Raw genomic sequence first — 22,045 nt, 5'->3', positions numbered from 1 at the left:
GCGACTGGAACCTGGAAGGCCAATTAAGAGACCAGTAACAGTTAATCCCAGCGCACATCTCCCTGGGCAGTAATTATCTGTTTATGTCTGTCTTCCCAGAGAGCCAGAGCTCTTTAACGAGGAAATAGATGGTTCAAAGCTGTTCTAAAGAGCTTTTATTGCTCTGGAAGTCAGGGGACACCTGAATTCTTCACTCAGTTCAAAGCTTGACCCTACAGGAACCCATTCTGGTTAAACAGACACAGACACACGAGAGACTGGGTAACTCAATAGTCTCACTTGGTGTGTGGAGGCCCCTTGGCTGCAGTGAGGCCTGCAGGATCCACGGGGCCACACCAGCCTGTCCTTGGAAAGGTCCCCATCACTGTCACTGAATGCAAATCACCTTGCTAATGTCCCTATTCTAAAATGGTGATTGCTCTGTGAGAGGTGGGGGTTGGGGGGGATGACCAGGGGGTCTCTGGGTCTCTGGGCCATGGGGATAGGTGGTTCAGGCTGTGTCCTTGCCAGGAGTATCAGCCTCAGGGAGGCCAGGGAGTGGACATCAACTGCTTTCTGCTCGCCAGCCCTACCTGGGTTTATAAGGCCTACTATGTGGGGGGCAGAGGCCCAGTGCACCCTTATCTCCCTCCCTGTTCCCCTGGGTTGGGCCCAGCTGGGGCTTTATAGGCATTTTTTAGGAACAGAACTTTTCTCCCCAATAAACCTTGTTAGTAACCTCAGTACATAAAACAGATTAAAGGCTGAGGGATAAACACTGAAACTTTAAAACAACTAGAAGAATGTATACAGTTGTCTGACTTGGGTCGGGGCAGGACTTCACAAAGACCAGCGAGAGAGGAACTGGTTTTTGGTTGAATGGGGGTGGGGGTTGTACACACTTGGTTCCCTCTAGTTTCTCCCGGGAAAGGGGTGGTAAAGAAATGGAAAGGGGTAAACCACAGAGCAAAGGGAAGGGCAGAGGAGAACCCGCAGAGAGGAGTGCTGCCAGTAAGTGAAACGCAGCTGGTGGCTGAGGCCCAGCCTCCTCGAAACACAGGGGCTCAGGCCCTCCAGGCTCCCGGCTCAGGCTGGGGCAGCCCCAGGTGGGAGAGGGCAGAGTCCTCCCCAGGACTCCCCACCTGAGGAGAAAGGCCCACAGGCCAGTCTGACATTGGGGGAGGCCCCCTGGTGAAATAGCTGGGTTCCCAAAGCCCCCCTGCCCCTCGCCCATCAACAAGGCCAAACCACAGGGAAAGAGCCCGAGAGGCTTTAGTGCCTCCTTCTTACAGACAGCCCAGTATTTCAGAATTCCTGGGCCTCTGAAAAAAGCCTGTAATGGGAAAGACAGAGATCAAAACAAACGGTCCCATTTATCCACCCACCCATCCTACACCCCATCCATCCATCCCACCACCACACAGCCATCCCCTCATCCACCTGGAGGCGCGGGGCTGCCCAGGAGCCCCTTGGTGACTCTGTGCTAATACTGACAGGGTGGGCAGCAGGGCAGTAGGGTGGGGGTGCCTGCCCTCTGAGCAGAGGCCCATGAACCGTCCTGAGCAGCTGTGTCTTATGGGGAACAGGCTGGTTCCGGAGGACAGGCTGCGAGAGCCCCAGCTCCCCGATCCTCACCACACGGGAGGGCGAGGGCCCACCCCATCCAGGGGCAGCAGGAAGAGCATGGAGTGGGTAGGTTGTAAATTAGGGCCCCAGCCCCACACACGGAACATTCTAGCAGTGTTTATGGACCTTCAACAGAGTGTTTCCAGGGTCTGAGGCAACAAATAGGACTCCTTGCAGGGGGCAAGGTCAGCAGAGAAAGGGGGAGTCTCGGGCTCTCTCAGGAACCTATTTCTGGAAAGTGTGCTGGGCTTAGGTCCAGTTTGCTCTGGCACTGGGCACCCTGTTTGGCAAGTGAGGAGCTTCTTGGCTGTTGGTGGGCACAGGGGGTCCAGTTCCCCAGCCGCAGAGAGGCCCGGGAGGCCCAGCCAACAGGCAGGGGCAAGTCCGTCAGCTTGGCCTGCCCATGCCACCTGCCCTGGCAGGCACTCTGAGACCAGGCGGTTTTATGGTCCCCCTGGCATTCTGTCATCGACAGGCAATTAAATTTTGTTTGTTTAGCTTTCTCTAATTATTCATGGAGAGGTGGAAACGTGGAAACTGCGCTGATGGGTAACTGGCTTTGTGACCGGCTCTGGGTCTTGATTTTCCTCACTAACATGAGGACTCCTTCTGGGATTCTGCAGGTTCCCACCCTCTTCCCCAGCACACACAGGCTCACGAGCACCTGCCCGCCGAACATGTCCTAGTGTCTAGGACACAGATGCAGAAACCTGTGTGAGGGAATCTTTGCCAATATGTACATATTGGAAGTGTGGATGTGCCAGACAAACCAGGGTGTGTGTGTGTGTGTGTGTGTGTGCGCGTGTGTAGGTGGGAGAGAGACACAAAGAGACAAAGAGAGAGACTGAGACTAACTCCTTGGTGCAGTCAGTGGAAAGAGAACTCTGTAGAGGCCACTAACTCACTGTGCGGCTTGAGAGGCCCTCATTGCACCTCTCTGCACCTCAGCTTTCCTATCTGTAAAAGGAGTTTACTTTGGATCAGCTCCAAGGGCCTCAGCGTCCTGGACTCTTTGCTCCTGCCACCTGTACTCGCCCTGGGGCTCTTGCTGCTGGGCTCTGTCCACCTACAGCCAGATATTAGTTGCCAATCCACCTGCTATTTGCCTTTGGCCAGCACTGAGACTGGTGATGGCTCTGCACCCAAAATTCAGGACCTAGCTCCTGAATAAGGCTGAATTCCGGAGGCCTGACCCCTGCAAAGGACTTCATCCATAGGGTAGGAGTTGGCTACTGCAGAGGAATCTAAAGAGGCAGAGTGAGTCCACTCTGAGGCTTGGGCCATGAGGCTCCAATAGGGAGAACCAGGGCACAAGGGTGGTCCTATCCCCAGAGACCCACCTCCCTCTGTGAGAGGCCTTAGAGATGGGTCTGCAGGGAGGGGGCATGAACAGGGTGGATGTCACCAGAAGACCAACACAGCATGGCCCAGAGGGAGGAGATCCCTAAAATCCCCCTGAGAACTTTCACCCTAGCCAAGACTCTTAGATCCTGTTAAGAGAAGAAAGCTTCAAAGAGGTCAATGGAGCCAGATGCTGTAGGGACAGGGGTGGGGCAGGCCAGATAGGTTGGTCATGAATGTTCACAGGGGACCATAGGAATAAAGAGGTGATGAGTGGCCTTAGTTTCTTCAGTGGGACAAGAGATGGGCTGAGGTGAAACCTCCAGCACAAATACATCTGCACCTTTCTGTCTTACTACACAGAGGGTGAGCCCTGATCCCCTGAAAAGGTTAGCCTTGGGCCACACCTTTTAGTGTCTCCCTCCTCCCCCACTGGGGCCTGGAGGTCAATTAAGACCCTCCTCCACTAGTGAGACTTTGGTCACCTCATCCTCTGTCAGAAACACTGAACAGCTCTCATTGCTTTCAGGACAAAGTCCTGTCTTGGCTAGGCTTAGCCAGCCTGCACTTGTCTCTTTGCCTTCCCCTCTCACCACCACACTCCTATCTAGGCCAGGTCAACCGCCTCCTGTCAGGACACCCTACCTGAGATTTTCCCAAAGCCCAAAGGCTCTCTCCAGTCTTCAAGACAGAGGTGTTCTTTTGAGGGAAGAGGATTTTCTGGCTAATATTCTGTACCCAGCTCGACTATCCCTCAAGGTTTGAAGAGAGAATGAAGACATTTGTACACATGCATGATCTCAAATATTTATATTCCAGGCACCCTTTCTCAAGATGTTGAGGATGCACTCCACCAAAACAAAGGAGTAAACTAGAGAAAGGACCCAAAACAAGGAAACAAAGACAAGTTCCACATGGGAGAGAGATCAAGGGATATCCTAAGAAGGAAAATGAAGGAATGTCACACTATGACAGTGTGCAGTAGGCTGGAGCACGACCCAACCACATTAGACCAAAAGACAGAGGGTTCTAGAAAGGAGAGAGCCCCTGATGTGTGTGAATGTAAGGAAAGAAGAATTAAACTTCTTTTGGAAATACGGGGTGAATTAGTGGCATGCCAAGTGAAACACCTCTATAACATGGCATACAAAACTAAGCAAACAAAAATGAATTCTTAATTTCCAGAAAAATGAAAAGTCTAAAGTGAAGAGAAGCACCTTGGTACAAAACCTGAATCAACCATGAATAGCATTTGCTTTATTATAATACTCTATTCATTGTCTATTAAATCTAAACCAAATTGTGATACAATTATTTGGGAGTTGGGGAGGAGGAGACGACATGGGGGATGGATTAGGGGAGAAAAAACACACCAGAACCTTGCATAAGAGGAAGTCAACAGAAACTAAGATTAAAAACCAAGAGAAATAGCAATATGTAAATATTACTTAGCACTATGGAGGTAAGCACCCCTACCAAAAAAAAGTGCTTGACTAAAGGGAATCAAAATTGGGAGTAAAGAGGGACATAGAGGACTGCTCTATCTCTTTCTCGTTGAAAAAGCCTTAAAGGACTATTTGTCTTTATAAAACAATAAACATAGTTAATATACATAATTAAATTTTTAACTGGGTAAAAACATGAAACATGCTCATTATGTTATGTCAAAAATACACAAAATTGTGTCTGTATTCTGTTTATAATTATGTAAAAGATGAACAGTCAAGGAATGGAATGTATTAAAACAGAAATAGTTGCAGTGGTAAGATTATGGGTGTTTTGCCCTTGTTTGTCTAAAATTTCTGAGTGATATTTTATTCTGTTGGCTTACTTTCTGGATTTAAAAATGGGGCCAACCATCCCTACCTCAATAAGGTTGCTATGTGGAGTGGGAGAACCAAGGGGGAGTGGTGTCTGCCTACCCTGGTCCCTTTGTCCTGGCTTCTGACAGTGACTCCCAGCACCTGGGTCCCTGGCTTCCTCATCTTCGCCAGCTCTCAGCTCCTGGCTTGGCTATCTCACCCTTCAAGGCCACTAACACCCTGAAGGCAGCTCCCTCTTCAAGTGGGGCTGGTGGCCTCTGTTCCCTTCTGCATCAACCCAGCTCTGATTCCACATGGTGGCAGGCACACAGTAAGCTCTTAATAAATGTCCATGGATTGAATGAAACAGGTACCCCTTGAAGGCCATTTGTTCATAGTTCTCAGTCTTCTGAACAGAGCAAGAGAGGACCTTGAAAATCATTTATAGGTAGGGAAACCAAGGCCCAGAGAGGAAAGGGAGTTGGCCGAGTTCATGGCCTCCTGACATATGAGCCACCCCACATCTGTGAAGGTATTTTATAGATATGGTTAACACCTATAATCAGTTGACTTTAAGTAAAAGAGGTTACCTCAAATAATGTGAGTAGACTTCACCTGACCAGTTGAAGGTCTTAAGAGCAAAAACTGAGGTTTCCCAGAGAAGTAGGAATTCTGCTTGGAGACTGCATCAGCAGATCCTGCCTGAGTTTCCAGCCTGCTGGCCTGCCCTAAAGATTTCAGACTTGTCAGCCCCTATAATTGCATAAGCCAATTCTTTAATATGTATCTATAGAGATAGATAGATAGGTAGATCTACGTATGCAGGGTGTCCCAAAAAATGTATATATACTTTGAATAATTACTAATTCCAATGGGTTAAATCTGAAAAAAAGAAACATCAATTGAGCTATCAAAAAATGTATGTGTATACATTTTTGGGGACACCCTACATATAGACACACACATATCTTCTTGGTTCTGTTTCTCTGGGGAACCTGACTGATACAAAGCCCTACAAACTAATAGGCCCTAACCAGACTCATCAGCCAGAGCAGTGTCTCTTGAACTCTTAGGAAGGTTCCGTAATTCAGCTCCAGCTGCCTTAAAGATAGTGCTATCAGACTTAGCAAACAAAAACACAAAATTTTGGCAACCCTACTTAGTACTTCATTCCTTCTACAGATATGCTTTCTCTGGGACAAGGACCCAGAAATAAGCAGCCTTACCCTCAAGGGCCTCTGGACATGCTGAGGGGCAGTGCCAGTCTGTGTGCCTCTCCTATGCTGAAGGATGGGGCCAACTCCAGCTAGGGGATATCAAGACGGCTTCCTAACAGGTGGAGCTGAGCATGGAAAACTGCTAGTAAAACATTGCTGAGCACGTGCTCGGGCCTAAGCCCTTTACATTCTTTTTGTGTAAGCCACTGAGCAACCCTGAGGCAGGCACTAGATTGCTATCTCCAGTTTGCACATGGGAGAAGTGAGGCACAGTGAGGCAAATTTGTCAAAATTCTCAAACCAGAAACTGACCCAAAAGCACATACTCTTTGCTCTTAATCACTGACTATTTAAGGTCTGACATAAGGTTGCTGGTGTTCACCACACGCCTGCCCCACTCAGGCTCAGGTCTACGACTCTGCATGTACTGACACCTGAAATTCTTCCATCAGCCCACAAGGGACCCTTTTGTCCCTCCCACCCATGGAGGAGGAAGCAGACGGATGGTGATGACTCTCCAGCTCAATAGCACACAGCTCGAACAGGTGCCAGAGGCTGCTCCTGGCCCTCACTCCTCACTTTCATGGGATTCTGCCTAACCTCGCACTGGCAACCTGCCCAGGCAAACCCCACTCAGGGCCCTACTTAAGCTTCTGTAATAGGTAGGAATCCAGTCAGCCATGAGGATTGAAGAAGCTTGAGGGGACAGCAAGCCAACTGAACGCTGTGGGTTTCTAGAGGTCTCAGAGGTGTCCAGGCCCCTGGAGCAACCAGGGCATGATAATTCTAGATTTCTCCAGTCCTGGTATCTCCAGTTCAGCCTGCAGTTCTAAGGTGGCCATCGGTGCTCTGAGCCCAGCCCCGTGGATAGCAGAGAGGCCCTGGGCCCTGTCCAGTTAAGTTGTAGAGAGCTGCTTGTCCAGGTAATCTCGGACAGACTGGATTTTTCTGAAGCCACACATCCCAAAAGGAAGGGCAAAGAGAGCAAGGTCAGGCCAAATGTAGGGGCCCTGCCCTGTGCCTCCCCTGTGCTCCCCAACACATACCAGAGCAATGAATCCCATCGGGGGCCAGGGAGCCTGCTGGTCGGATAGCACTGTGGCTTCCTGCCAGTCCCAGCCATAGGGCTCGTGGACAGGACAGAATAATTAAATTCCATCCTTTTCTGTATCAGGGATCACAGAGAAGGCAAGATTATTCAAGAACTTCTGCCAAGACTTTTATTGAAGAGTAACTTGAGTTCCTTCTGGGAGAGGGGCAGCCTCGCATGGTGTCTTCACTGTAGAAACACTAATCCCCAAAGAACTGGCTGAGAAGCACTGAAGTTTCTCGGAATACAATGGTGGGTTGCCCACCTCCACCCCTGTGGTTGGCACCCTTTCAGCAGCCCCTGGACTGTGGAACTTTCTGGCAATGTTCAGAGTCACCCCCTGGGGAAAAGGGATAACACTAGTGAGTGAAATCAATTCAGCGATGTTTACCAGGCACTTAGTGGATGAGAGACAAAACTACCCTTCCTTGTGAGTAAGGAGGATGAGATTCAGAGAGGTTCAGCAACATACTCAAGGTCACATAGACTGTCGATTAAAGGCCAGAATCAGAACCCAGATTTCCTTCCCATAAGGCCATGTGGGCTGAGCTATGTGCCCTGGCCAGGGCAGCAACTTTCAATGTGATATGAAGACAAGTGCCTATGACATAGCTGGACATGGGCAAAGTCTGTGACTTCTATACCTCACCATGGCCCTAGGGGCTCTGCTGGCCTGGCTAGCCAAATCTGTCTTCCTCCCTCTCTACCTTCATATCCAGCCCAGAGTAGCTTTCCTCCAACAAAATCTAAAGAAGAATTATTAGAATTATTAAATTAATTGAGCAAGGTCACTGGAATACAAAGACAGTTTACAAAAAATCAACCATATTCCTATATACTAGTGATAAACAAATAGAAAATGAAAATTTTAAATACCATTCACAAAAGCACCATTGTCTAAGAATAAATCTACTGAAAACCATAAAACATCACTGAGAGAAATTAAAGACCTAAAAAAATGGAAAGATATACTATGTTCATGGTTTGGAAGCCCCAATATTATAAAGATGTTAATTCTCCCCCAGTTGATCTATAGAGTGAATGCAATTCCATTCAAAATCTCAGAAGGCTCTGTGTGTGTGTGTGTGTGTGTGTGTGTGTGTGTGTTGGCAAGTTGATTCTAAAATGTATGTGAAAATGCAAAGGTCTAAGAATAGCCAGGGCGATCTGGAAAAAATGGAAAACAATATAGAAGACTTATACTACCAGAATTGAGACCTATTATAAAAGTATAGTGATTAAGACACTATTGTTGATTCAAGGAAAGACCCATACTTACACAGTCACCCAGTGAAAGAAAAAGACACAAATGCAGTACAGTAGAGAAAGGATAGGCTCTTCAATAAATGGTGCTGGGTCAATTGAATATCTAAATGGAAAAGTAAAATTAAAAAAAGCAAACCCTAACACACCACACATGGAAGTCAATTTGTGACGGATTGTATATCTAAATATAAAAGATAAAACAATACATCTTTTAGAAGAAAACGTAGATGACTACCTTCATGACCTCAGAATAAAGATTTCTTAAACAAGACACAAAAAGCACTAACATTAAAGAAAACTTTGAAAAAGTGGACTGCATTAAAATTAAGATTTTCTTTTCACCCAGAAGACACCATTAAGAGAACAAAGAAGCCTATCACCAAGAGGAAGAGGATTCTTGGAATACTTATATCCACGAAATAAGATATCGAACTGGCCAATAGTCATATGTAGAGGGGCTCAATGCAGCCATATAAAGAAATGCAAATTAAACTGCGATACTCCCATACTCCCACAGGAATGGCTAGAATTAAAAAGACTAACAACACCAAGTACTGCAGAGGATGGGAACCCCTGATCTCTCATGCAGTGCTAATGGAGTGTCTGTGGCATAACCATTTAAAAATCATTTGGCAGTTTCTAATAGGGCTGATTAGAAGGCCACTCTCTGACTCAGCAATTCCATCCCCAGATATAATCTGACCAAATGAATAAATATGTTCACCAAGAGCCATGTACAAAAATATTCATGGAGTGCTGCTCATAATAACCAAAAGTTACAAAAAAACCCACAAATTCCCCTTGAGGAATTTGATAAATAAGTTGAAAATCCACAACATGAAATACTACATAGTGACAAGTGTGCACAAACCACACGCAGCCTGTGAATGAACCTCACAGAGATAATGCTAGGTGAAGGATGTCAGACCCAAAGAGCACACACTGCGTGATCCCATTTCTCCAAAGTTCCAACATGGACAAAACAGCTCTAAGGTGCTGGCATTCACAGTGGTTACCTCAGGGAGGGCAATTACTGGAAGAGGCAAGAGGAGGGCTCCTAAGATGATGAAAATGTGCTTTCTTGATGTGGGTACTGGTTTCTAGGTGCAGTATTTGTGAAAAGCATGAGCTGTTCTCTTGCTCATTCTGAACCACCAATCTGCCATGTCACCCTCTAATGCTCCCTATCACCCTGAGGAAAAACCCCACAAGCGTGGGCTACATGCTCTGAGCACCTCACTCTTCTAGGCCTTTGGACTTTGCCTAACTTAACTCATTTAGAAATGGCTCCCAGCATACCTCATTGATAAGCTCTTTTTTAAGCACCACCTCCTCCAGGAAGCCTTCCTTGACCACTCCAGGTGGGCTTAGGCACCCACCGTCTCATCAGCTGCCATGTGCCCTGTGCATACCTTTCTTACAGCACTCGTCACCTTGGATGGAATGACATTTTGGGTATCCCTCTTCCATGTGGGCTGTGAAACCCTTGAGAGCAGGGCCCATGTCTCAACCGTTCTTGTATTCTAAAAAATGGGGGGAGGCATATTCCACTGTCACATGGAGCTGCAAAGATGCTCATGTGTACTCTCAGAAAGTGTCAGTGCTGCCCGTGGGGAGTGAGGGTGTGCAGGAGGCCTACCCTGGAAGACTTCAGGGGACCAGGAAAGAGGAAGGGGGGCTGCTCGCCTCCTGCAGGGGAGGTGTGTGCCTGGGGGCATCTGTCCTTGTGCACCCTGGCAGCTCTGTGCCAGGAGCTTCCTTACTGTGCAAGGGAAGTGCTGCAGCCCCCAAGCAGCTGTTTTCCATTTCCACCAAGGCCAGAAAAAGCGGAAAGGGCTTAAGGTAGAGATAAGGAAGCCGTTTTGATGCTGAAGTTCATTATATTCTGGCTTGTGTCACCCTGGGAGGGGAGGAAGGGAGGAAACATTCTCTTCCGATTTCACAAGAGCAGAGTGTCTGGCCCATGTGGAGCGATATAGGTCATAACAATGATCAGAAAGAGAAAATGCAGACTTACATTCATGCACTTACCGTGAGCGGGCACTGTTGGAAGGGCTAGGCCTATGCTGATGCACCACTTTTCGTGTAAATTCATTCAATTCCTACAATAACCCAATGTGGTAGGGGCCATTATGATCTCCATTTTATAGATGAGGAAACAGAGGCACAGAGAGGTTAGGTAGCTTGCCCGAAGTTACACAGCTAGTAAGTGACAGCCTGGATCCAATCTGAGGCAGTCAGAGGGTGGCACCTGGCTCTTGACCAGCACCCTGGCTGGCTTTAGGAACTGGCCTGAAGTCCCAGAGGGCTCCTTGGGTCCCTGCCCTGATGGCTTTCTCCAGGCTCCAGCCCCCACCTTGCTGTCCTCTGGAATTCCTATCCCCACACTGCAGGCTCTGCGGTGGGACTCTACAGCCTTTCCCCAGATGTCATCCTGGCCCCCAGTCCCCACTGAGGGTACTGTGGAATTTCCTTTCTAAAACATAAGGCCTTTGAGTTCTGTGGGGAAACAGCAGGAATTAAATAAATGCATTTCTTTAAGAAATGAGACCCCCTCCCCAAAGTTAGCTTTGTTCCTTTGCTATATGGGGCTCTCTTTTACCCACTCTTCCAGAGGGCAGCTGGGCCCAACTAAAAAGAAGCCCAAGCTGGCAGTGGCATGGGGTGGGGGCTCAGTGGCAGAGTGTTTGGTACTTGGGGTGGGACCTCAGGGCAACATCAGTGGCCCTGAGAGGGTCAAAGCACCACTGAGGGGTCTGAAATGTGGGAGGAGGCGGTCCACATGTCCATGTGCTGGAGTGCAGACATGCAAGAACATGCATGTGGGTGTGTACATGTGTATGTGTGTCTGTCTGTGTGTCTGGTCTTAGTCCTTACACATGGGCAGAAACTCAGAAACATTCTGCTGTGTGTTTCTATGCTGTGTGTCCTTAGGCAGGGTACAGCTCTCTCTGAGCCTTAGCTTCCCATGGGTCATATGCAGGGACAAACTGCACGCTGTCTCATGGCCCTGCCAGCCAATTGTTCTCTGAGTAACTGTAACTGGAGCCAGAAGGTGTACGAGCTGGGCATCCACCCTTCTCTCTCCTGTGGGAAAGGAGCAGGCCTTTGCTTCCTGTGAGCAGACAGGCCATGTCATGGTAGCTCATTCTCAGGCTTCTGTGGTGAAATGTGATGCCCTGTGAAACAGCCCACAGGCTGGAGAGGCTGCTGCCCGCAGGCGCAGGCGGTGTCCGGGTGAGGAGTAGAGGCCCTGCTCCCATCTCGGTGCATCTGCTCCCTGTCAGTGGGCTCTCAGCTCTCCGCCAGGATAAAATAAGACAACAACAGTCCCTGCCCTGTGCGGCCAGGAGGCCCAGTCCAGACCTTTGCCACTAGCCCTTGAGAAGTCCTCTGGCCTTTAGTCCCTGCTGTTTGCCCAGGGAGAAAGTGCAGGGAGGGGACAGGCTCTCCCTATGTTCGTGCTGGGTAAGGCAGCTGCTGTGACATCCAGAAGCCCTCGGGAGCATCTTGGGGCTGAAGGTGGGGGCTCTGAGGGTCTCGGGCAATGCTCCTGGGTAAGCCCACCAAAAACACCATGTCTGGGGCATGCAGGGCAGCACAGCTAGGGTAAACAGAGGGCTCTCAGGACCCTCCAGGGCTCCAGGTGACAAAGCCAGTCCTCTGCCCAGGAGAGCCTTTTGTATTTGGACCATTTTGGAGAAAAACTCATCTAAGAAGTGCCTGACCACCCATCCTATCAAGCAGAGGCACCCAAGCACCGCTGGAGGGCAGCTCACCCCTCAACTAAATGCCCGTCTCTACTGCAAACCTTCTCTCCGTCCCCACTAACTTCCAGGCTTTCTGAGCCCTGGCCTCCAGGTTTGGGTTTATGGTGGCCCTGAGTTCTCCTGCATGTTGATACTAATTCCCTGTGGCAAGTACTTTCTTTTCCGTTCCCACTGGCTGTTTGTAATGATGTGACAAGAGCTGCACTGTCTGGGTACCTCTAGCTCTCTCCTGGGCATCACAACTGTTCATTACGAATCCTCACAATAGGTGTTTTGATTCCTGTTACAAATGATGAAAATGGGGACTTGGAGAGGTTGCTTGAAGTTGTTCCAGGCCCCACAAGCAGGGACAGGACCTGCTCCAAACCCTGCATTCAGAGACCTCCAAAGCCTGCGTTCTTTTCTGAATGATTCTCGGCTTCCTATTGCTTTGCCACCTTGGAGACCTCACAAGCAGGGCAGTTAGAACCCCACTGTCGGTAAGAGCACCCGAGAAGGGTATGTGAACTTTAGTGCCTGTCCCCTGAGGCCCCCAGAGGCTGCTCAGACCCTGCTGTGGCTGCATCACCTGCCAGGCAGGTTGCCCTGAGGCAAGTAACTCACCTTTGGACAGGGAAGTTATAGCAGGTTATGGTAAGTGAGTGTGACTCAGTTAATGTATTTCTTATCAGCACTGTTCCAAATGGGCTGCGGAATGGCTTTCCTTCAGACTGGCATGGCTGGGACAAGTCCCCAGAAACCAATGGCATGAGTATGGAGGGCGAGAATCCTGCAGGATAAAGTACTTTTGGGCCCTCGGTGGGGGACGGAGTGGGATCCCCGCACCCCGGGGGTGCTTGGATGAAGGCAGCCATGCTATAGTTTGCTCAGTGGAGGGTTTCGGGTCTCCTGAGTGTCCCTCAGGACTTGAAGAAGATTTCATCACAACAAAAATAAGTGATCCAGTCTCTGTAGCCGTCTGGGATAGTGAGAAACTGGGAGGTGTCGTCTGTATACATTTTCTCGTTCAAGGTTCAGTGATTCAGTTGCTTCTCTTGGGTGGATTTCTGAGGCTGATGTTGTTAATATGGAGTTATTGCTTAAAGCACTCTTACTCTCTTTTCCTCATCCAGAAAGAAATCATAAATATCTCCAGGGTACCACAGAGCTGGCAGGCAGCCTCACCTGGGCCTGAAAGATGACACCAGCCCCGCCGAGGGAGATAAGCGCTGTGATTCTTGACCCGCTTGGACCTGTGGGGTCTGTGCTGCCATCGCTGTGTGTCACTGGGAAAGAATTCCTTTTAATAGGATTCCAAGCCCAAGGTCAAGGTTCAGGGGCCATAAAGCAAAGGTGGCTGAGGAGGGTCCTCCAGACCATGGGAGGGGGCCTTCTGAACTCCAGGGGACTGTGAGGAGCACCCACAGCCTGGGACCTAGGGTGGGGTCTGCAGCACCAATCAAGGCTCAGTAGGGAGCAAGGAACTCTCTCAGGGAAACAGATGAGGTGCCCGAAAGAGTAAGCAGGGGGCGGCATCTCTTGGACACTGGGGCTTTTTCCAAAAGAAATGGTAGCAGAGTTTTAAGAACTAAAGACAAAGTCACTGGCCCTTCTCTAGGTTGGAGGTCTGGAGGGGGCAGCAGAGGAGGAGCCCCAGGAGAAGAGGAAGGAGGCCTGGGGAGCAACTCTGCACCTTTCTCTGCACGCACCTGGGCAGGTTCCTTCTTGTCTCGGGCTTCCCTACTCTTCTAGAGGCAAGGTGAAGGCCCAAGGTGGCTTCAGCTTTAACTCATGGTCCAGCTGAGCTCTAGGGAAGGCCCTGGTTTCCTCATGAGGCCATCTGCCTTGTGATGGCTGTTTAGGGAAGCTGGGAGGTGAGTGTGGGCGCTTCCTCTGACACGGGGCCTCCAGAGTTCTCCATCAGAGATTAAATCCCAGGCTACAGGGACCACAGGCCTGACCTTCTGTTGCAGAAGGACTCAGGTAGTTCCCACATGCTTTTTTAAGAGGAAGAAGCCTTTTTCCTGTACTCAGTTGCCTCTGGGACCCAGATTGATAACAAATCAAAGAGAAGCTGCTCTGACTACAGAGGGTGGGAGCCCAGAGGTCCCAATCAGCACCTCCTACCCCCGGGCTCAAGGTGGGCAAGAGGAGGGCAGGTCTCAGTGCCCCAACCCCAGTTCTCAGACACCCAAGGAAGCAGCATGTGAAGAGGCCCGTCGCACATCTCACAAGGGTGCCATGCCCACACAGAAGCTACCTGCTTGGTGGCACTGGGCAGTCTGAGCTGAATTCCCTCAGGCAGCATCTGGTGCTTCTGGACCTGGCCTGCCCTCTCCCTGCGCACCCTACTCTCGGGGGCCACCACCCACTGGTTAGCTGCCCCCTCCATCCCTCCTAGCCAGAGTAGGTCTGGCTGGAGCCCAGGTCCACCTGGTCACTGGTTGAGACACGGTGGGAGGAGGCCAGGGAGGAGGGTTAGGCAGGTGAGGAGACTCCTGACTTTCAGGTTCAAATCTGGACCTCACATTTCCCAGCAGGAGGAGGTTGCCATGCACTTGAGGAGCACTTGAGGGAGCCCTGCTCTCAATAGGCACAGACCCTCACTGAGGACAGCTCTTTCTGCTAATTGCCTGTATTTTCCAGCCAGGAGGATCACTTGAACACAATCTGACTTTCTTAGAGACACTTCTTCCTGTCCCACTACCCCCTGGAATAGTTTAAAACACATTTGAACAATACACAGGTGTTTGCACAGGATTTACAGTGGTTGTCTAATAGTTTAAGGCTTAGTCACCTCTCTGCCCTTTCCCCTTTCCCCCCACCTCGATCTGTGTGACCTTGGGGAAGCTACTTCAGTTGCTTTGCCTGCAAGACAGGGAATATTCAAGGCCACCTCCTCAGGCCCTGACCTAGTTTGAGAGAAAGCAGGTTTAGCACAGAGTGTGTCAGAAAGGGCAGCTGTTCTTTGTACTCTGTATTAGAAAACAAATCTCCCATACAACTGCAAAAACCAGAAGGCTCTTAGAGCTATCTCATCCGGGACCTTTCTTTTTACAGATTAGAAAATAGTTCTGGGGTGGTAAGTGTCACAGTCATACATTTGAGGAGGTGGCCGAACCAGAGCTAAACCCCAGTTCTGGGCATGCATCCGGCAGCATTTTCACTCTCTTGCGGGGCACATCATTACTTCTACTCAGTCATTTACACCATAGTGAGAATGAGTCCATACAATACTGCTGAGGGCACAACTTATCCCCACAATTAAGGAGGGCGAGAGATAATTCAGCCCAGAAAAGTGAAAGGTGGTCCAGGATCCAGAAATGCCAATCCTCCTCTTTGGTCAACAGTTCCATCGGTGTGCAGGTTTGAGGAAGGGCACAGGAAGCCCTCTGCTCAGGCACAGAGTGCAGTTACTGGGTTAGGGCTCCAGCACCCAGACGCTGGTCTGGAGAAGTTTCTGTTCCATGAACAGGCTGGCATCTAGTGTCCTATCCCAGGCTTCTGAGAACCTAGCTAGATTCACAGAGTGGCAGATGGGAGAAGGCTCAGGCCAGAAGCAAAGCCCTTGCAGGGGAAGTGAAAGGACAGCCAAAGGCTGACCTCAGAGTCTGATGCCTGCTCCCTGCTCAAAGCTGGGCTAGAGCATGGAGGAAGTGGAGAGCCCCAATCTCCTCCCCTCAGCCTCGGGGCTTTAGGGATATGACAGGGATGGGACTGGGGTGCAGATTCTCATGGGAGAGAGATCTGTCCAAGTGTAAGGGAGGGCAGTCTGATCCAGTTCCCCCTAGTTGCCTTCTTCCTCTCTCCTACATCCAAACTCTGCAGACCAGCCCCAGGCACTGCATCTGGAGGCACATGTGGCTGCCTGGGAGGAGGGCCCTGACATGAGCAGATTCCAAGCAAGCAGTCTCGGCAGACCCCAAGGGCCTGGGCTGGGGTACAAGGTAGGGTGAGAGCAACTGGGATAGGACCTACACAACTCTGCTTTGGGACTGCTCACTGTCCCAACAGACCCAAGTCCTGAAGAACAACAGGAGTCAGGAATGAGCTTCCCTAATGGGAGGGGGGTCATCCAGTCCCCTGCTTCTTCCAATACTACTCCCCCAGCCCCGGTAAGGGGGAACCCCCAGAGCCCTGACAGGCAGTCATCCAAGACTGCAAAAGTCTGCCGATCTGGTATAAAATGCTATCTCATTGCGGTTTGAATTTGCATTTTCCACTTTGCTAATGAGGCTGAACATCTTTTTATAGGTTTTTGAGCCCTTTCTCTCCGCCCTGCCCCCCACCCATGTGAAATGCCTGTTCATGTTCTTTTTTTTTTTTAAATTATTGATTTTAGAAAGGGGGAGGGAGGGGACAGACAGAAAAACAGAGAAATATTCATTGGTTGCTTCTTGTATGTGCCCCGACCAGAGATCGAACCCACGACCTTGGGGTATCAGGATGGCTTTCTAACTGAGCTACCTATCCAGGGCTCTGGTCTTTTTCTTGACCCATTTTTCCATTAAGTTGTTCTTTTTCATATTGATTCACAGGAGTTCTTTCTGTATTTCTAGTACCAATCCTTTGTTAATTATATGCATTGCAAATATGTCCTCCCAGTCTGTAACTTGTGGTTTTGGCTTGAAAACACCACCTTTTGTCATCTCAGAAGTTTTCCAATCTATTTACCTTTAATTCCTTTAACTCAGGAGTGGGGAATGTCTAGCTCTCAGGCCGTATACGGCCCGCAAAATCTTTTGGTCTGGCCCTGCCAAGGGAACCTCAGGTGGGATTCAAAATTCGATAAATCTAGGATCTTTTTTCATAGCTAATTTTGAAGTTGACAATTTTGTATGGCCAGCGAATGATAAATATCCAAATGGCCCTTGGCAGAAAAAAGGTTCCCCACCCCTGCTTTAACTCAAGGTATTTTGTGAAGTTGTGATAGTTACCTCTGAAATCCATTCATGACTTTAAAGGGACACAAATTGGTGCAATGTTGGCTGTGGGATTGGCAGTTGGTATATATGTAGCCAGAAGTTCTTTTCTCTGCCTGGTTTGCAGTTTTCATCATGAATAGGTGTTGAATTTTATCACTTAAACTGTAAATTAACTGAAATACATGAATAGGTTTTTCTAAACTCTGTATGTCTTCCTTGGAAAAGTGTCTATTTATGTCCTCTGCCCATTTTTAATTGGATTATTTGTTTTTTTGTTCTTCTCTACATAACATACATATATGTATAAATGTATACATATATTCACAAAACATGGTGGGTGGGTGGGTGGGTAGGTGTCCAAGGACCTTTCCAGCTCTGACATCCAAGCTCTGTATGCACATGAGGACTCTGATGCTGGGATCACACACATACGCATGCACCCGCAATATCATGCGCACACATGTACGTACACAACATGGATGTCTCTTAAGCCTTCCCTATAGTTCATTCCAAGCTGAACTTGACTCAAAGGCCAAGAGGTGAGACACCCCCTCTCAGCTCCCAAGGCCTGTGGAAAGTGAGGGTCTGCAAGAGCCGGGCAGGAACAGCGGCAGCCCCTGGAGGCAGGCTTGAGGCTGGATGTGAAGGATAGGATCAGCTTTCAGCACCAGCTCCTGGAGTAGCCCCAGATGGAAATAACCCTGGAAAGTTCTGGAACACAGAATACTTTCTAAGGAAAGTAAGGCACTTCCCACTGCCCAACATTTGCAGCAATGGATAGTAAATGACCTCACAGATATTCATTTGAGAAACACTGTCCAACACCCTGGCCAGGAAGCACTGTCCTGAGCACTGGGGATTCAGAGCATGAGAACACAGACCCAGCCTTTGATAGCTTCCTCTCCTGGGAGAGACAGACCACAAGACCATGGTAACAGCAAGCCAAGGAGGTCTAGGGCTTCCTGAGGGTGGTGACATCAGAATATAAAGAACAAGTCAGAATTACTGAAAAGGGAAAGTGGTAATTGGATAGTTTCCAAACCTAATTTGGTTGATAATTCCCCAGACAGATGCTGTGAGTCTGAGGCTCCAGCTCATGTTTGACCAGGGCTCTGCCAGTTGTCTGAGGCAGCGAGATCTGTCCCCAACCATCAGAACCCTTTCCCAACACCTGGGGCTCATCTGACAGGCCCAGTGGGCTGTAATTACAGTTGACCACTTAGCAAACAATGGGGCCAAACCAGAGAGAGTAAGGATCTGCCCAAGGGTCTGCTGGTGGATCTACCCACCAGCCAGTCAGAGGCAAAGCTGAGCCAGAGCCTGGAGCCCACATGCCAGCTGCAGCAGGGCTCAGGCCTCTGCAAATTCTTTGTAGCCCAGTCAGGGCTCCCTGCGTTGTTACCATTCTCTTAAAGAAAGTCTCAAATTCTCCGGACAACAGGCTCCCCACTACCCGTGGTGTAAAGGGTAAACTCCTCAGTTGGCCCTTCAAGGCCTCTGTGCCTCCCAGCCCGTCTCTCCACCCCTCCACCTCCCCACATTCTCTCTGCAATTCCCACAGACCTCACTACTCCCTGGCTCCTGGCCTCCACAAACCACCCCCTCCATGAGCAGAAGCTGCCAGAAGCCTCACAAGAGAAGATGCAGAAGCCCACGGTATGTGTGCCTATGTGTGAGCCTGTTTGCGTGTGTATGCCTGCGCATGTGTGTAAATGTGACACATTCCTGTTGGCCTGCGCATGCACATGCCCATGTGCACATGTTCACCATGGCTGTGCTTGTGTGAGCCTGTGTGTGTATGTGTGTTTTTAATAGAAAGGAGCTTTCATTTTTTAAAAAATATGCTTTTTATTGATTTTAGAGAGAGAGGAAGGGAGAGGGGGAGAGAGAGAAACATCGACGAGAGAATGAAACATTGATCTGCTACTTCCTGCATGCCCCCCATTAGGGATCGATTCTGCAAGTCCAGCATGTGCCCTGACCGGGAATCAAACCAGTGACCTCTCATGGGCGACGCTCAACCAACTGAGCCACACCGGCCAGGGCAACCTGCGTGTGTTTGTCCGGGTCTGTCTTGTATGCAGGGGTGTGGGTCGTGTTGTGTAGGCCTGTGTGTGAGTGTGTGAGGGGAAGGGAAGAGCTGCTGTCTGTGTGCCATCCTCCCACACATCTCAACCATGGCCGAGCAATGGACATCAAAGGAGCAGGGGCCATGTCAGGAGGCTGGGGGTCCCAGAGAGCTTCAAGATGCACCCGCCTTGATACTCCAGGCAGGGTTGGCTTTGCCAATATTTAGCACCTCTTATTCCTAAGCAGCCTTCAGTCCCACCCTTAGGACGAGACAAGGAGGCTGTGGGCTTGATCAAAGGCTGCAAAACCAAGGTCAAGTGCAAATTCAAGGAGGGACCTCAGCATCCTTCATTTTCTCTATGAAAATGGGGAAGCTGTTTACCTCGATTGAAGATAAAGAAATAGACTCAGGAGATGAGAATTAGCAAGATTACCCAGGATAAGCTCCCACTTGAACTTGGTCTGCCTGACTCCCAGTCCAGTGCTCTTTCCTCCACCCACACTGCCTCCCCAGGCCAGGTCTTGGGCTGGGGACCTCAGATGAAGAGTCAGCATCACTGCCCTGGACCAGCCATCTCCATGCAGGATACAGAGCTTCCACAAGCCTGAGGGTGGATGGCACCTCCAAGCTTTATGACCTGATGATGGGGGAAGACTCAGGAAACATCTCCAAGTGAGAGACTTTCATCTCCAGCGTCTGCCTTGGAAGGGCTGCCTCCAGCTCCATGAGTTCTTGAAGGCCCGGCAGCCTGAGCTCAGCTAAGACTCCAGGCAGCTCGAAGAGATGCAGGTCAGTGGCAGGAGCCCTTGGGGGCCTGCAAGGGGAGGAAGCGTCAGTCTGGTCCATCTTGGGAGGTGCACAAGGTGGCAGCAGGCCAGCATCATGACCTCCATGGTCATAAACCTAGAGCATAAACCTGGGGCTGGTAGAGAGGAGGGGAGAAGGGGATGGCTGGTAGGGAGGAAGGGATGGCTGGTTCACATCCTACATCTCTCCCTCTAGCTGGAGGAGGCCAAGGGTGCTGCATCACTAAAGCTATTAGAGGCTGGGGGAGGAAAGGACCACACACTGATGCCAGGAATGGGAGAGTGCTTAGGAGAATATATCTCACTGAAAAGGCAGGGGATAATTCCCCCAAATGTATCCCCAGTCACACCCAGCAGGTACAAGGATTCCAGGCCCCAAAAGCCTGACTTGGTGGGGTGGCTTGGCAACTGTGTTAAGGCCAGTGGAGGGTTCGAAGCAGGACAGAACACCTCAGATGCTTCTCCCACTTTTTCTATGGTCAACCTTCCATTCATTCAGCAGATGCCTACTGTGCCCTGCTGTGGGTCAGGTTATGGCACATAGTGGCCAAAGAGTCCAACTTGCTCCTTGCCCTCAGGGAGCTTCAAGTCTGCTATAAGAGACATGGGGACACCAGGCAGCTACTACAGTGTCCCATGTGCTGTGGTGGTGGTAGTGATGGGCCATTTGGGAAACAAGAAGAGAAGCCTCGAGTCCAGACATGATTTGTAGGTGGAGACCCCCAGAGAGGGAGCAGGTGAAGATGGCAGGGAAGCTGGTCAGGTAGCGGGGCCAGCACGTGTAAAGACCCCAAGGGCAGGATGAGCTCATCATGTTCCAGGTCAAGGTGACTAGAACACAAGCTCCGGCCTCACCATGCCAGGCCCTGTGAGCCAGCTAAAGGCCTGGTATTTACGGCCTGGTATTTATCTTCAGAGATGCAGAAGCTGACGAACAATTTTAAAGAGAATAGGGAGCAGAGGGGCCTTGACTATGACTATGAAGCTTACACTTCTGGAAACTTCACTAGCAAGGACTCCTTCAAGGCCTCAAGGGAAACTCAGGCAATGTGTTCATATGCTCACGTGTTTTCATAAAATTCGACCAACAAGAGTTTTTTATGTACTCCTTTTATTAAAAAAACACCCTCAACTTGTATAAACGTCAGAGCCCATGAGCCCGGATCTGCCTCCGGGTGATGCGATCAGACTTGGTTGTTAGAAGGTGCTCCAGGCACAGGATGTACAGCAGCAAGAAGAAGCCCCCTGTACACTACGGACTTGGGCGGATTATGATGTGTCAGTGGCGGTTCATCAGTTGTGACAAATGCACCACTCTGGTGGGGGAAGTTGGTAATGGGTATGGACAGAGAAATCTTGTTCCCTGTGCTCAATTTTACTGTGAACCTAAAACTTCTCTAAAAAAATAGTCTTTAAAAAAAATTGCAGTTGGAAGGTGCTCCTGGGCAGAGTTGGGGAGATGGATGGGGTCCACTTTCAGAGCAGAGGGTCTTGCCCGTTTCTTCAGACATACAGTAGGTTCTTGGCCTGCACTGGGTGCTCTGGAAAAGCTGATGGAGGGAGAACTACCCTTTGAGGAAAGCTTTCTCAGCCTCACACTGAGGTGGATGCTGGATGCCAAGGGCACTTCCTACAGAGAAGAAAGGTCCCCGTCATTCCCAGCCTTGGCTCGGCTCTCGGTTGATGACCATGCCATCTCCCAGGCCCACACCTGACCCCGGGGGATGGGGCAGCTGCAGGGAGCTGGTGACAGAGCCCAGCCTGGGAAGACCAATAGCATCTAATATTCAGTCTGACATCATCTGGCTGCAGTTCCCAGAGACTAAAATTAGGCAGAGAAAATTTAGGATGTTGCTTCAGAGTTCCAAAAAAAACAGGAGCGAGGGCCAGAAAATGGATCATAAAAGAATTTTTGTGACTCAGTCCCAGCTAGAGAAAACAGGCATGAGCTCCACTCATGAAAAGAGGCTGAGGAATCTTTCATCCCCTCACTATAAAGGGAGACCCAAGCTCCCTGTGCTAACATGCTCCCACTAGGGGTTTCCCGGTTCAGCCCCACTTCATGGACGAACCAGAGAGATGCTGGGTCAGCTGGAAGCAGGCAGAGTTCTGTCTTGAGTCCACCTCCTCAGTACACTGCTCTGCTCCCCAAGAACATTTGGTTTCTTCCCCA

At 49.7% G+C, this 22,045-nt stretch overlaps 1 protein-coding gene across 5 annotated transcripts in view; it reads right to left on the bottom strand.

The window, feature by feature from the left end:
- Positions 1-22,045, bottom strand: part of COL26A1 (collagen type XXVI alpha 1 chain) — a 158,595-nt gene that overhangs the window by 21,594 nt on the left and 114,956 nt on the right. The gene's annotated exons all lie outside the window — the stretch shown is intronic.

Source organism: Miniopterus natalensis, chromosome 3 (genome assembly GCF_054644295.1).
Source record: "Miniopterus natalensis isolate mMinNat1 chromosome 3, mMinNat1.hap1, whole genome shotgun sequence".
Lineage (NCBI taxonomy): Eukaryota > Metazoa > Chordata > Mammalia > Chiroptera > Miniopteridae > Miniopterus > Miniopterus natalensis.
The sequence above is the reverse complement of the archived record's forward strand: the minus strand, read 5'-3'. Positions and strand labels throughout refer to the sequence as shown.